At 39.2% G+C, this 13,419-nt stretch overlaps 1 long non-coding RNA gene across 2 annotated transcripts; it reads right to left on the reverse strand.

Moving 5' to 3' along the window:
* Positions 1 to 6,496: 6,496 nt before the first annotated feature.
* Positions 6,497 to 10,711, reverse strand: LOC141633260 (uncharacterized). 2 transcript variants are annotated; one of them, XR_012538058.1, is made up of 6 exons: positions 10,612 to 10,711; positions 10,403 to 10,487; positions 10,186 to 10,280; positions 9,990 to 10,046; positions 7,306 to 7,384; positions 6,497 to 7,062 (listed from the first exon to the last, which is right to left on the reverse strand). It is a non-coding gene; the product is annotated as an uncharacterized LOC141633260 (long non-coding RNA). The 2 variants fall into 2 exon arrangements; XR_012538057.1 differs by having other exon boundaries at positions 6,497 to 7,384.
* Positions 10,712 to 13,419: the final 2,708 nt, after the last annotated feature.

Below are 13,419 nucleotides of genomic sequence, written 5' to 3' on the forward strand. Positions count from 1 at the left end.
CGAACCTCACCAAACCAGTCAGCAAACTGGGGAGGTGAGTAGCCAGCACACTACTCGTCACCACCCTCCTCGTCAACCACCTCGTAGGTTGGATCGTCCTCCTCCTCTCCTGTCCTCTAACGACCTCCTGCAGCAAGCTAAGCTCTAAACCTCTCCTCCCTCTCAGCAGTGTCCTCCTCACTCGCAAGCTGTGGGTACCCCTCCGCCGGGTACCGGTAGAAGGAAGGGTGCAGCCAGCCAGCTGGAACAGGACGACCTCTCATCATGTGGTACTCGTAAAGAGGGAATAAGGCAAGTGCCTGATCCCGCTCCATACGAGCCAATCTCCTACATATATCCAAAAGAAGACCATCACGACGCCCTTGATCCATGACCTCAGGCGCCTTAAAAGTAGGAGATGCAACAAAATTAGCCGGTAGAACCAGCTAAGGTACGGAGGGTGTAGGTGTAGGCGTGGACGTGGACGTGGACGTGGGCGTGGGTGTGTGCGTGTGCCCAGCCTGTGTCTGTCTAGACCCCTCACCGACTTCCCTAACAGCAGGCGAAGTCCTGTTCCGCTTCCTAGAAGCGGTATGGGTGAGGTCAAGGAGGTAAGAAGGTGGAGGTGGTGGCAGTCTACCCGTCATAATAGTCAACGGTAAAAGACGGGGTAGAGAGGGTGAAGGTAAAGTCACGGACGTAAAAGTGCCTATCTTCCACGTCATTTGGTCAGCTGCCAGCCAGTGCATAGAAAGCATGACGGGAATGTCAATGACATAATCCTTACCTAAAAAACGAAGACCACGGGGAAAGTCGGGGAAAAGGCCGCGAGCGATGCGAGTCACTAACCCACCACAAGCTATCGTGCGCGTCACTTTCTGTCCGACAGTGTTAAAATGTTGAGCAGTCAAGTAGGAAATGTTAAAAACAAAGGGGTTACCGCTTTCAATTTTCAAGTAACCCGCTAAAATGGACAGCTCGATATTGTTAACATTGTTGGGCTTGTGACGACTAAAAATGGTCTCTCCTAGCAGATGAACAAAGTAACGGGCTGGGGGTAAGTGGACGTGAGCAACACGTCGGTGACTGAAGGAAGTGTGTGCAAGTGTAGGCCAAAGCCAAGCCAGAAGCTTCCTAGGAGGCTCCAGAAGACCGTCACTAAGTAAACCCAACCCACCCACCCCCCCCCCCCCCCCCCCCAAACTCAGCTAAAGTCCAGGTGAAAGTGGTGTTAAACAGTCTGAAAGTAATGCACTTGCTCCCGTGGTCAGTCGCATAGGTGAAAGAGCTGAAGAATTCTAAGGTCGATTGTCAATATATGAGCTCTTTCAGGTTAGCCAATCCCGACATTTCCGTCCCGTTGAGCAGCTCAACAACGGGCTCAAAAATTCCCAATTTCTCTAAGGATGATCGACACAAGAAACTGGTCGATGTCATGTCACATTCCATTAAATTTAAAAATCGAGTTTGGTGGGACGGGGAAATGAATCGTACCTGCGGAAACTCAGGTAAAGTATCCGTGGAAGTTTCAATCTCGCGTCGGGCAGCAGCCTGTAGTGCAGCGGCACGAAACCCCGTAGTCGTCCTAGAGCGTGAACCCGAAGCAGCAACGCAGTGACCACAGTAGAAACAACAGTAGCAGGGACAAGGGCAGTGGTCACGGGTGTGGGTGTCGACGCAGCAGGAGTCGACCCCACTGCAGTGACAACGGCAGCAGCAGTAGTAGCCGCGGTGGTGGTGACAGTGGCGGTGGTAACAGCAGGGACCACCGCCTGTGAAACGGACGGAGTAGTAGCGGAAGTAGAAGCAGAGCTTGTCGAAATACGACTATCCATCCTACAAACAAAAGTAAGTTCTAAATTAACATACAATCAACACAATCGGATTTTCCCCAAATCGATTTCTGAAACCCTAATTTGCACAAAATTAAGGTAAAATCGCAATTAAACATTAAATAAAAGGGGAATGAACTTACTTTTATGATTACCCAATAAAAGGATCAATTAAAACCGACAAAAACACAATTTTATCGAAATAAATTCGATTTTTTTCGAAACCCCAGCTTCAAAATCTTCAATTTGAGTCGAAATTTTATGAAGCAAATAAGGGGGAAATGGTCTAATTGATTAATAAAGAGTATTTGGGTAGTTTAATTGGTAAATTAAGGGAAGAAAATGAAAATTTGAGGTTGGGAATGAGAGGGTGTCGAAGGAATTGGGGAAGACAAAGTGAGGATTAAAATTAGAATGAAATTAGAATAAGGAAAAAGAGATACTCCCTCGAGTATATGCGTCCTTTCTACTTGATCGAGAACTTTGAAGTTACTAGATCGAGTACTTTACTCCTTTTTTGCTCAATCGAGGCCTTCTTTTACTCGATCGAAAGCCCCCATTTTGCTTGCTCGATCGAGAGCTTTACATTACTCGATCGACGTGTTTTTCTTGAAAAGTTGCTCGATCGAACACTAAAGTGTTCGATTGAGTGTTTTCCTCTTGGAATGCTTCGCAATGATCATCACCTTCCCAAAACCTGCATTTTACGCAAAAATAGTTCTCGCAAAAATACCAAAATAACAGTACGCAGTCTATATTCGGTCTTAAGCAATTAAATCTAACTAATCTAATGCTATTGTCTATGACTAATAAGAAAATAAAATGTCTAACGGAAGTTTCAAATTACAAATTGTTTTTACAAACGGGATAACGTCCCGTTTTATCTTCCGAAACACTTGAACAGCCCGAAGGAGGGCTTCTGACTGAAGGAGGTCCCTTCAGCATCGCGGACCGTCCCTTTAGGCCTCCATGTACTTGAATTGATCAAAGGAGAGTAGTCCGCATCTACGTATGCCTTTACTCTCTTCTTTTCTTTATCGGACCTGTCCTTTTCTTCTTCTTTCGCGCCTTTCGCGCCTTTGACACTGTCTTCAGCAACGAGCTCCAATTCTAATGTACGCTTATCACCGGGATCTCCAATGGAAAATCCGCCTAGACCTGTAACAACAGAAATAACAGAATGGTCCTTCATATTGCTCCCAATCTGGGGCGGAGGTGTTAATATCGCAGCACATGACTCAATATTGTCAATTGGAGGTTCCGTGTCAGGGTCTGTAGAGGAAATAGCATTGCAAGTCTTGACCAACATAGGGGCCCTACGAACACTAGACTGATAGAAGGTCAACTCCTCATCATCGACCTGAAAAGTCAAAGTCTGCCCCCCGACATCTATTTCTGCACGAGCGGTATATAGAAATGGTCATCCTAAAATGATAGGAGTATAAGAGTCTTCGGGGATATCTAAGACTAAGAAGTCGACGGGAATAAAAAACTTCCCGATCTTGACAGGTATGTCCTCTAAGATACCTAAAGGCCGTGATACAGTACGATCGACCATCTGTGCGGTCATATTAGTACAATGAAATTTGGTTAAACCAAGCCTCTTAGCTAGAGACAATGGTAAAACACTCACGCTAGCTCCCAAATCGCACAAAGGATTATCAATTAAATGGGTTCCAATGTGACATGGTATAAAGAAACTACCCAGGTCAGACAACTTAGGTGGGGTCTTATTTTGAATAAGGGCAGTGCTCGCTTAAGTCAAAGCCACTGTCTCATGGTCATTAATATGCCTCCTACGCTCTAAAATGTCTTTCATAAATTTCATATAGGAGGGTACTTGGGTTAGTAACTCAGCAAATGGTACAAAAACATGAGGACTTTTCAAAACTTCGTCAAACTTTTCGAATTGTTGCTCAATCTTTTTGCTCTGCAATCTTCTCGGAAATGGGACCGTAATTGGAATAGCTAGGTCTTCATTTTTCTTTGACAACGAATTGTCACATTCAGCATTAGAATCACTCGATCGAGTACTTTTCCCAGCAACAGTGCTCGATCGAGCACTTTGATCCACTCGATCGAGAACAGTGTTTTCCTCAGTGCTCGATCAAGCACTTCTATCCTCTCGATCTACCAATTTTCATCATTTGTACTTGATCGAACATCAACAACCCCTCGATCGAGTACTTCACGTGATACAGTAGCATTCTCGTCAAAAGACGACGGTTCATGTACAGCAACTTCAACTTCAAGGTCTGTAAATCCAGCATTTTCAGTCGGCATTTTGGGTCTCTCATAAGGAAGACCTCTCCTCAGATTGATCAAATTCACCGTCTCGTGTGGTTTCTTGTCAGGTTGTGACGGTAAATGACCCGGTTGTCTTGAAGCTTGATTAGTAGCCAGTTGAGCCATCTGGGATTCAAGTGACTTAATAGAAGCATCTATTGCTTGGTCACTTTTCTGCAATTGAATTGTTAATGATTGCACCATGGACTTCAACTCGGCTATTTAACTTTTTCCACTAGAAGAGGCACCTTGTTACGGCGGTGGGAAAGAAGGAGGTTTTTGAAAGCCTTGTTGTTGATTACGATGCGGCGGTACATAAGTCTGTTGTTGTTGTGGTGGAGGTGTAGGATTTAACACATTTTGGCTAGTCCACCTCAAGTTGGGTTGAACTCCAGCTTGATTGTTATAATAGGAGCCTCCTAGCCTGAATTGTTGAAAGGCATAGACTTGCTCCTTTTCAGCCAAACTCTCCAGTGCAGTATGACCATCAGTACTACCATATCTCTCACATGAGACGGTCTCTTGTTTAGTCAATAAGTGAACCGTCTATTGATTTCCTGCGGTCTGCAACTCAAACTTATCAAATCTTGCATTCATGGCTTCAATTTGAGCCACAAGTGCACTATTATCTGTAGAGACCTTTCTAGTATCGCTTCTAGGATTCCCATATTCAGCACAATGGGTGGCCATCTCTTCTATAATACCCCAGCCCTTATCATCATCAATGTTTTTCTGAAATCTACAATTGGCTGCAGCATCTAAAATAGCGCGGTGATCATCATACAACCCATTGTAGAATTGGTTGCAAAAAAACCACTGGCTAAACCCGTGATGTGGGAAAGACCGAACCAACTTTTTAAATCGACCCCATGCTTCGTACAAATTCTCAGTCGGAGTCTGCTTGAAACTCTTAATCTGCCCTCTCGATGCGTTAGTTCTCTGCGGAGGGAAGTATCTTTTGTAAAAACAAGAGCCAAGGTCTCCCAATCAGTAATCCAAGCAGCAGTCCTATCCAAATCAGTTAACCACTCTCGGGCTCCATCAGTAAGAGAAAAAGGAAACAGTACTTCCTTTATCTTGTCTTATGTCACTCCCTTAGTAGCGGGAATGGTAGAACAATAATCCGTGAAGACCTCCATATGCTTCCTCAGATTCTCACCAGCTACTCCTCTGTATAGGTTTCTTTCCACCATATTAATATAAGAGGGCCGAATGTCAAAGGTATTCCCCTCATCATCAGTCGAAAGCTTGAAGCCTTTACGAATAGACTCAGCTGTCGGCTCAGAATGACTAGCAATGTTAGGCATCTTCGCAGATTTGTTGCAGAAATAGAAATGTCTTCCTCTAAAGACTTATCTTCCGCAAATGTAAAATTTTCTAGAACAGGTTCAAGAGTACTCAAGACTTCATCTTGACGAATCTTTCTTAACAAATTATGTCTACGGCGAAAAGTCCGCTCCGGTTCAAGATCAGCTGGTACTAATTCAGACCTGTTGGACCTGGGCATACACAAAACTAGGAAAGAAAAAGAATAAGAACTTCCTCAAGGAATTAAAAATCCCTTGAGACTAAAACAAACTAAAATAACCAAGCAGATAGGATAGTTGCCTCCCCGGCAACGGCGCCAAAATTTGACATGGCTGTCGCAACCCTATCAAAAATAAACCAACCGGCTCTAACTAATATAGTAGAGGTAAGTCGGGTATCGTACTCCACAGGGAGGCTATTGTATCTACTTGTTATTCTGGTCCGTTAGAGTAACAAATTAGGGGGAGTTTGAATTGTTTTACTAAACTAATAACCGAAATAAAAGGCAAAGAGAGAGACAATAATAAAATTAATAGAGATGAGAGGATGTGATCAAATGTAGAGAGAAATGCTAAGATGTCGGTTCACCATGATATCACACAATTTTGCTAAGGGTAGGTCAGTCGGTCTGATATGAGAAGGGTAAAAGAAAGGTCCTTCTGGTCCGCTATCCGCCCTAAAATACTACTAACTTAGCTTCTGCCCTCATCAGAGTAATCTATTATTCATAACAGGTCTATTCATTCTAATCTTCCGATCTAGGTCTGAAGTTAACCGAGTTAATTGATTTAGAAGCGTGCACTCAACTAAACAATTATAATTAAATTGCTATGAATATTATTCAAACAATCAAAACCGTCTAATCTAATTATAACATTATTGTTTTACTATCATGGCTCCCCTTATCCTAGCACTAAGGTATTTAGCTACGCATATCGGTAAATGAAACAATAACGATTGATGAAATAATAGAAGACATGATATAGAGATTAATAAGTCAAAATTGCATAAACTAATAACAATACTAATAAAGCAGAAATTAAAGACAGCAATATAAAGTATGCAAAGGAGAATTAAATAAAATAGAGAGAGTAAATAGAGATTACAAAAGTTTAAGATCCGGTAACGTTGACAAGATTAATGCTGCAAACTGAATGCTTAAGAGTAAATTAAGAGATGATAAAAGATAACCTAAACCTAATGACGTCTTTCCTTTATATAGGAAAGATATTTATTAAACTCGCACTTAACAAAATAAATAAGTTCACGCGATAAAATCTCGCGTTCAGATAGAAAACCTCTCGATCGAGCAACTTAATTCTTCTCGATCGAACAAATCCTTAACAAAACCTCTCGATCGAGTACTTGGCATACTCGATCGAGGAACCTCAAAATCCCACTTCTCGATCGAGCTCAGCAGGGTCTCGATCGAACACTGCTCACCAACCAAAAGCTCTCGATCGAGCACTGCTCACCATCCACAAGCTCTCGATCGAATCGATTACCACTGAAATAGACCAAGGAACGTGTGATTTATCTTCCGAGGCAACTTTACGCACCTCGAGGCAGTGATATCTCCGCTCCAATTCTTCCATCTCCATAAATGCAAGCTAAAGGGGCAATGAAAGGCATGATTCCGCTACTTTCGGGTCCATTCCTGCATTTAAAGCCAAACAAATCAAAGTAGAATATTCGGTGCATTTTGTAATATAAAACTACGAGAACCGCATAAAAATACGTGCATAAAAGGCATTAAAAGACATATAAAATCCACGTATCAACCGATCTTATAGTAGAGAGCAAGTTTAATAAAGGCTTAGAAATAGTGTGGGACCGCAGGCCATGCAAACTCTCCACCTGTACAATTTTTTGAAGTATGGAATGGAAAGTAAACCACTACCATTCAGCCAAGGCTATTTCTTTGGGACCTCCTGGGGCAAAATAAATGTCTGTGGACTTGGTGGTGGTTAGCCAAAAACCTATGCAAAAAAAGAACCACAATCAGTATGCTACACAGAGTTTGTATAGGCCTGCTTTCATTAAATTACCTTTATGGGGAGACATTCGCAATGGTGTAAAACCAAGTACTGTGAATGGTTGAGGCAGTGAAGCCAACTTGTCGGATTCAGTTTCCGCAATCTCATTCCATGTCGAGAATACAACCGGTTGCTCTAAACTATTATATTTTAAATGGGGTTAGATTGGCGCTAGTGTAAAGGGTCAGGTTCGAAAGAACAACTTGTAAAGTATACCTCTAGTCGAGAAGGACGACCTCGCGAACAGAGTTTTCACGGCTACAGATTGTTTTTCAGTTTTCACATAATATATTTTAAAGAATGAAGCCTAATTCTAGCATGGATTTAACTAATCTTCATATTATTAACTCAACATTGCATATAAGAAATGTAAGCATTAGAAAAATTGAACAGTAATTAAAACAATCAGGCATTTACAGTGAAAAAGAATGTCAAACATCAACTAATTAAGGTATCTTTGGTTTGAGGAGAACCTAGGTTAACAATGATAAAGGTGATTGTTCACCTTGTTTCGTTTACCATTTTCCTGGGTTATGTGATTTAGTGATTAAACTAAGTTCAGCTAGTTAATGAAATTCACCTAACATGAAAAGTAATAGTTAACGATATCAAATTAACTTATGTTCGCCTTTATCCAAACAGAATCTCATAGTCTCTAGCATATGCATTCATCTAAAAAAAAACTGAAGATTAAGTCACTTGTTACTTAGCAGAATAATCATTAATAAAAACCCAATATGATAATATTATGGTTTGCCTAGGCATTGATTATGCAACTACAGAACCAGAAAGGTACAAAACAATATGAGAAAGATAAAGGAAGAAATATAATTTTATTTTACCATCCACAAGGCTCCTTGTGTGGTTCTAAATTTCCTTCTAAATTTGAGATTCGGTTTAGATTCTAAAAGATTACATAATATAAAAGGAATGAATGAAGAGAATACGTTTATCCTATTTACATCAACATTTCACCTTGGTCGTGTTTCGTGTATTGACTTTTCATTTTAGGCCAAAGACTGATATTTTTTTTTACAACAAAATTGCCAAGTCTAACACGTTGATATGCACACGTGTTCGACACTTGAAGCCAATCTAAGTAACATGCTTTATTTCATTTGTTACCGAAGACAACCTAGAGCGCCAAAATCAGCAGACAGGCCCCAATTTGTCCGGTAAAGAGAGGAACCGTGACCAAGCCATTAAAAGAGAACCACTAAAAAGAAAGTGATTTAAAACAATTTCAAGGAAGACATCTAAGTGAACTCTTATCCATGCAACAAGAAATCTACGGAGATAGGAACATAACTTCAAGTTAGTTGTAGATTGTTTTTTTGAGGTCATATACCTTTATGATGCCATAAATTTCAGCCCGAAAGAAAGGCCGTGTGAAGTCAATACTTAAAGAAAATCTTGATATGAGGTAAATAGGAAAAGATACAAAAAGGAAAAAAAAAAGAGTCTAACATTATAAAATGCTTAGTTTGTTTCTTCTTAAAGGAAGGCTTTCTAAGTGTTAAAAGTAAGGGATACACAAAACAAACAAATCGTTTGCTTCTTAATTCTCAATTTGTTATGAAAAAACTTCGGTAATAAATATGTTATGTTTGTTTGAAGTATGACATATTGACAAATGAAAATTTCAACAACTTTAGTTGCTCACTTGCTCTACAACCTAGGCTAATAATATAAAATAAAGAAACAAGGATCATATACTAAGGCCACTACTACAGATACAGGCTATAACAACAGGTAAAAACCGTTGTAAAAACAAAAAGCGGACGTTGTTAAAGCGGTCGTTGTAGAAGGTATTTACAACGGTTTGGTTATTTAATGAAACCGTTGTCGAAAGTATTCACCACGGTTAAAAGCCGTTGTTGTTGGGTGTTCTCCGTTGTGGAAAGTGTTTCAAAAATTTGGAAGGAATAATATAACAACGGTTGTCATATGTATAACCGTTGTTGTAACTTTCCCTCCAAAATTGTGAAGTCTTTTAACAACGGTTTTATGCTACATACCCGTTGTTGAAATTTTAAGTAACAACGGTTCTTAGTTTAAAACCCATTGTTGTAACTTTACCTCCAAAATTGTGAAGACTTTTAACAACGGTTCTTCGTTTAAAACCTGTTGTTGAATATTATGCGCGGTATTTGTGAAAGTCATTCACAACGGTGTTTTTTTTTATTAACCGTTGTGAAAGGTCTTCACAACGGTTTTTTTTTAGTAACCGTTTTTATTACGAACTCCTAATGTTTTGAAAAATTAAATTTGTTTCATGCCATTCAAAACCTCGCATATATCAAAAAACACCATATACCAAAGACTGAAGATAAATCATGGTTGGGTTTATCAGAACTCAATAGATTCAATTCAACCACAACAGCAGCATCATATATATATATATATATATATATACTTACAAGGAGTTGAAATTACTTGTACTAATCATTCCCTAACTTCAACAAAAAATTTACTAATAAGCTGATCTAAACTCTGAGTATCATGCATTTCTATTTTCTAAGACGTATTTGCCCAACATGTCTCTTACCTCGTCTATATCTATACTTGAGTACTGCTCAATCTGTTGTGATGGGTTGATTACATACTGCGGAAAAAACAAAGAGAAAACATTATTGTAACAACATCAATTACTGCATAGCAACATCATGGTGTATATAGCAGCAAGCAAGACAACATTAACTCTAATTTAAAAAAAGTAATAAACACATTATTAAATTACTAACCTTTTATGGAATAATGATATATCTTCGCCTAATAATCTCCAACATGAACCGACAAACGTAGTATCCACATTGTATGCTATCTGGCTGGCGAGGGGCTTATTATTACATAAAAAAAAAACAGACGAGAGAAGGCTCACATCAGAATCTTGAACTTTAGGTATTGTATTAGTATTAAACACAGATTTTTGCACTTAATGTATTGTATTTGAGCACGTACCCCTGTTATCGTAATAAAATTAGGGTCATCATCAGAATCTTTCGTGGGTTGATCCTGCTCGTTAGCTCTTCTCTTCTCAAAGGCCCTTATTTTAAAAAAAAACAAAAGGAGGCAGACACTCATTTTTTTAGGAGCAAAAATGAGCTTTTTGCTATAAATAAAAATTGAAACTTAATGTTATTATAAATAAATCAGTATTATAAACTTACTTATTAATCAAGTGCTTAAAAGTCTCGCTTGGTTGATTATGTAAAGAGTCCAACCAGAAAACTTTATTCCTTGTCGGGATGATGGTCGCTAGCACCCAATGAGTCCTACATCAAGAGACATCATCATTATTAACAAGTACATATATATATATATATATATATATATATATATATATATATATATATATATATATATATATATATTAGTTATGAAAATGCAATTGTAGGGGAAACGTAATATTAATTTGTTTATTACCCTTTTTCATTATAAGCGGCAAAAACCAGTTTCTTGGTTGTCGCCAATTGCTGAGCAATATAATCAACCCGATCTTCGAACGAGAATTCTGTAATAAATAAAGATAAAACAAAGGGGCACAGGAATCCGTATTGATCACCTAGAATCCTATTCTCGGGGATCACTCTCAATTTCAATATCCTACATTATTACGGTATTAATTCCGGTATTTAAAACACTATCTAGTAGTCAGAATATTAGAATATGAAATTATTTATTAAGAAACTTACTTCATCCAAACAAATAGGTGTTGGACATCAATCTGGTCTAGGCCAGCCCAAATGGCTAGCATATTCCATGATAGAAGTGCTTCGCGCTCAACCCCTAGAATATTCTCCTCGAGTGGAATAACTATCAATTGCTCGGTGGCTATGCGATGGTCAGCCTCCTCATGCAGTTTCCTCATCGTCACCGTTCTTACTTTTTGCATGTAATCCTTCCTAGTATATTGTGTGGAGTTTAAACTCCTAACTTATTTCAGGTCCGGGAAAGAATGAGTCTTTGATTTTGTGCTACTACCACCAGCTTACACATGTAGTAGATAATTAAAATAATAAAAAATCCAAAGGTAACATATCCAAGTTGGAGTAATAAAAATAAAAGCGTACTTAATTAAATACCTCGTCAACCTGCTCTTTCAATGATGAGGTAGTTGTAGCAGGTAAGACTGGGGACTTAGGCTTATCAGTCTTTTTTGTCCCCTACACAAAATTACCATGCTTTTTATAAATACAGACAAAATATAAATAAAGGGAGTGAGGTTTTAAAAAAATGGAGAAGTTAATTAAATACCACATCAAGTTGTTGTCTCGACGAGGTCGTTGGCATGTCTGTGGACTTAGGCTTATCCGCCAAATCCGGCTTTTTTGTTCCCTACAAAAAAAAATAACATATAAATTTAACATATAAAAACATTCAACAATTAAAAATTTAACATATATATAAAGGTATTTCTTCTAACCCCAACTGCTTTCCGCTGCTGAGGCGGAGACGGCCGAGCCAAGTAGATGTGAGTTTCAGGCCATTGGATGAAACTTCCAACCGCATCTCCCAGAATGGTAATGTCGTCACGAACTGGGACAGGCAGTTGAAAGTTTTCATGGCCTGGAAAGACTGTAGTTATCTCTACTTTGGTATGATTCGGCAAAAGTTTTTCACCATGAACTACAGTTTTCGCTGCTGCTGATTTGGTGTGCATTTCTACGAGACCCCGGCCAACACGCACATGTGGCTTTTCGGTTTAGGGGTCGAAGAATAATCGGCCTCTTGTTTACCGTCTGAAGAATATACACATACATTATTATATCCCAAAATTTAATAGAATTCATATAAATTTAACTAATTAAACACTTCATGCATACCTTAACAAAACAGGAACCGACTTGAAAGGGATGTATCTTTGTTTTTCCATCAGCCGTCTTCTCAAGTTGCATCTCCTTTTCAGACCCATTATTTACCTAATAAAATTAACCAATGGCACCATGTCAGAAGTTATAGCATTAGAGCTAGCAGGTAACACACCCCCTGATCTTACCCAAAAGAAAAGAAAAGAAAAATAAGGAAGTATTAGGTACCTGATCGACTTTAGTTGTTACAACTTCAGAAGCATTAGGTACCTGATCTTTCTGAATCTCGTTGACCGATACTTCCTTCTCATGTATTGCCAAGGTAGTAGCGGCCTCTTGACCAATCTGTTGTACCTTATTATTACCCCCTTTAGAAATGACATCCTCCATCATCTTCACTTCTTCTTCGGAAAGCTTGCCTCCAGCACTCATCTTTAGTAGTACGGATGTCATTAACTGAAGCTACGTACCAAGAATGTAATGTGTCAGCAATTTTTATCCCAACAATAACATGTGAATTGAACTTAAATGAAAATAATAGAATAAATGGTACCATGTCAGCCTTCTCAGACTTAGTCTTCCTTTTCTTCTTTATCGGGCGATTGTCCCATAATATTTCGTTACTCAACCTGTAAACGGACGCCCCTCAAACGACCGGATGTTGGTCGGCCGATCGCTCTAGCAAGAACGTCATTACGACCACTGGGAGTGAATTTCCCTTCTTCTACCTCTTTCAATACGTTGTCCTATAATATATTAAATAAACTTCAAATTATATTTGTGACTAAAATAATAAAGTTAGTAATGAACTCGTCTTAATAAAATAATGCTTACTATGTTGGCCAACACTTCCTCATCATATTTGTCACGCGACCGGGATCCTTTAGGCGTGTGCCCTTCTGTATAAGTTACATGCCGATCCACCTCTTTCACTCCCTTTGCCACCTACACATTAACATGGTAACATTTATACACGTAAATGTGTATCAATGCAAGTCTAAGTGTGATTAAAAAAATAAAGTCTCACAGGGGAATAATGCATGCTACTTACGAGGTTCTCTTCTATCTTTCTCAGAACCGCCTCGAGAACCATACCATTTCCCCTTCTTGCATGAAATGTTAGCACGATTTCTTCTGCTAACGGCCTTCAAATAATTATATAAAAGC

Source organism: Silene latifolia, chromosome Y (genome assembly GCF_048544455.1).
Source record: "Silene latifolia isolate original U9 population chromosome Y, ASM4854445v1, whole genome shotgun sequence".
NCBI classification, from domain to species: domain Eukaryota; kingdom Viridiplantae; phylum Streptophyta; class Magnoliopsida; order Caryophyllales; family Caryophyllaceae; genus Silene; species Silene latifolia.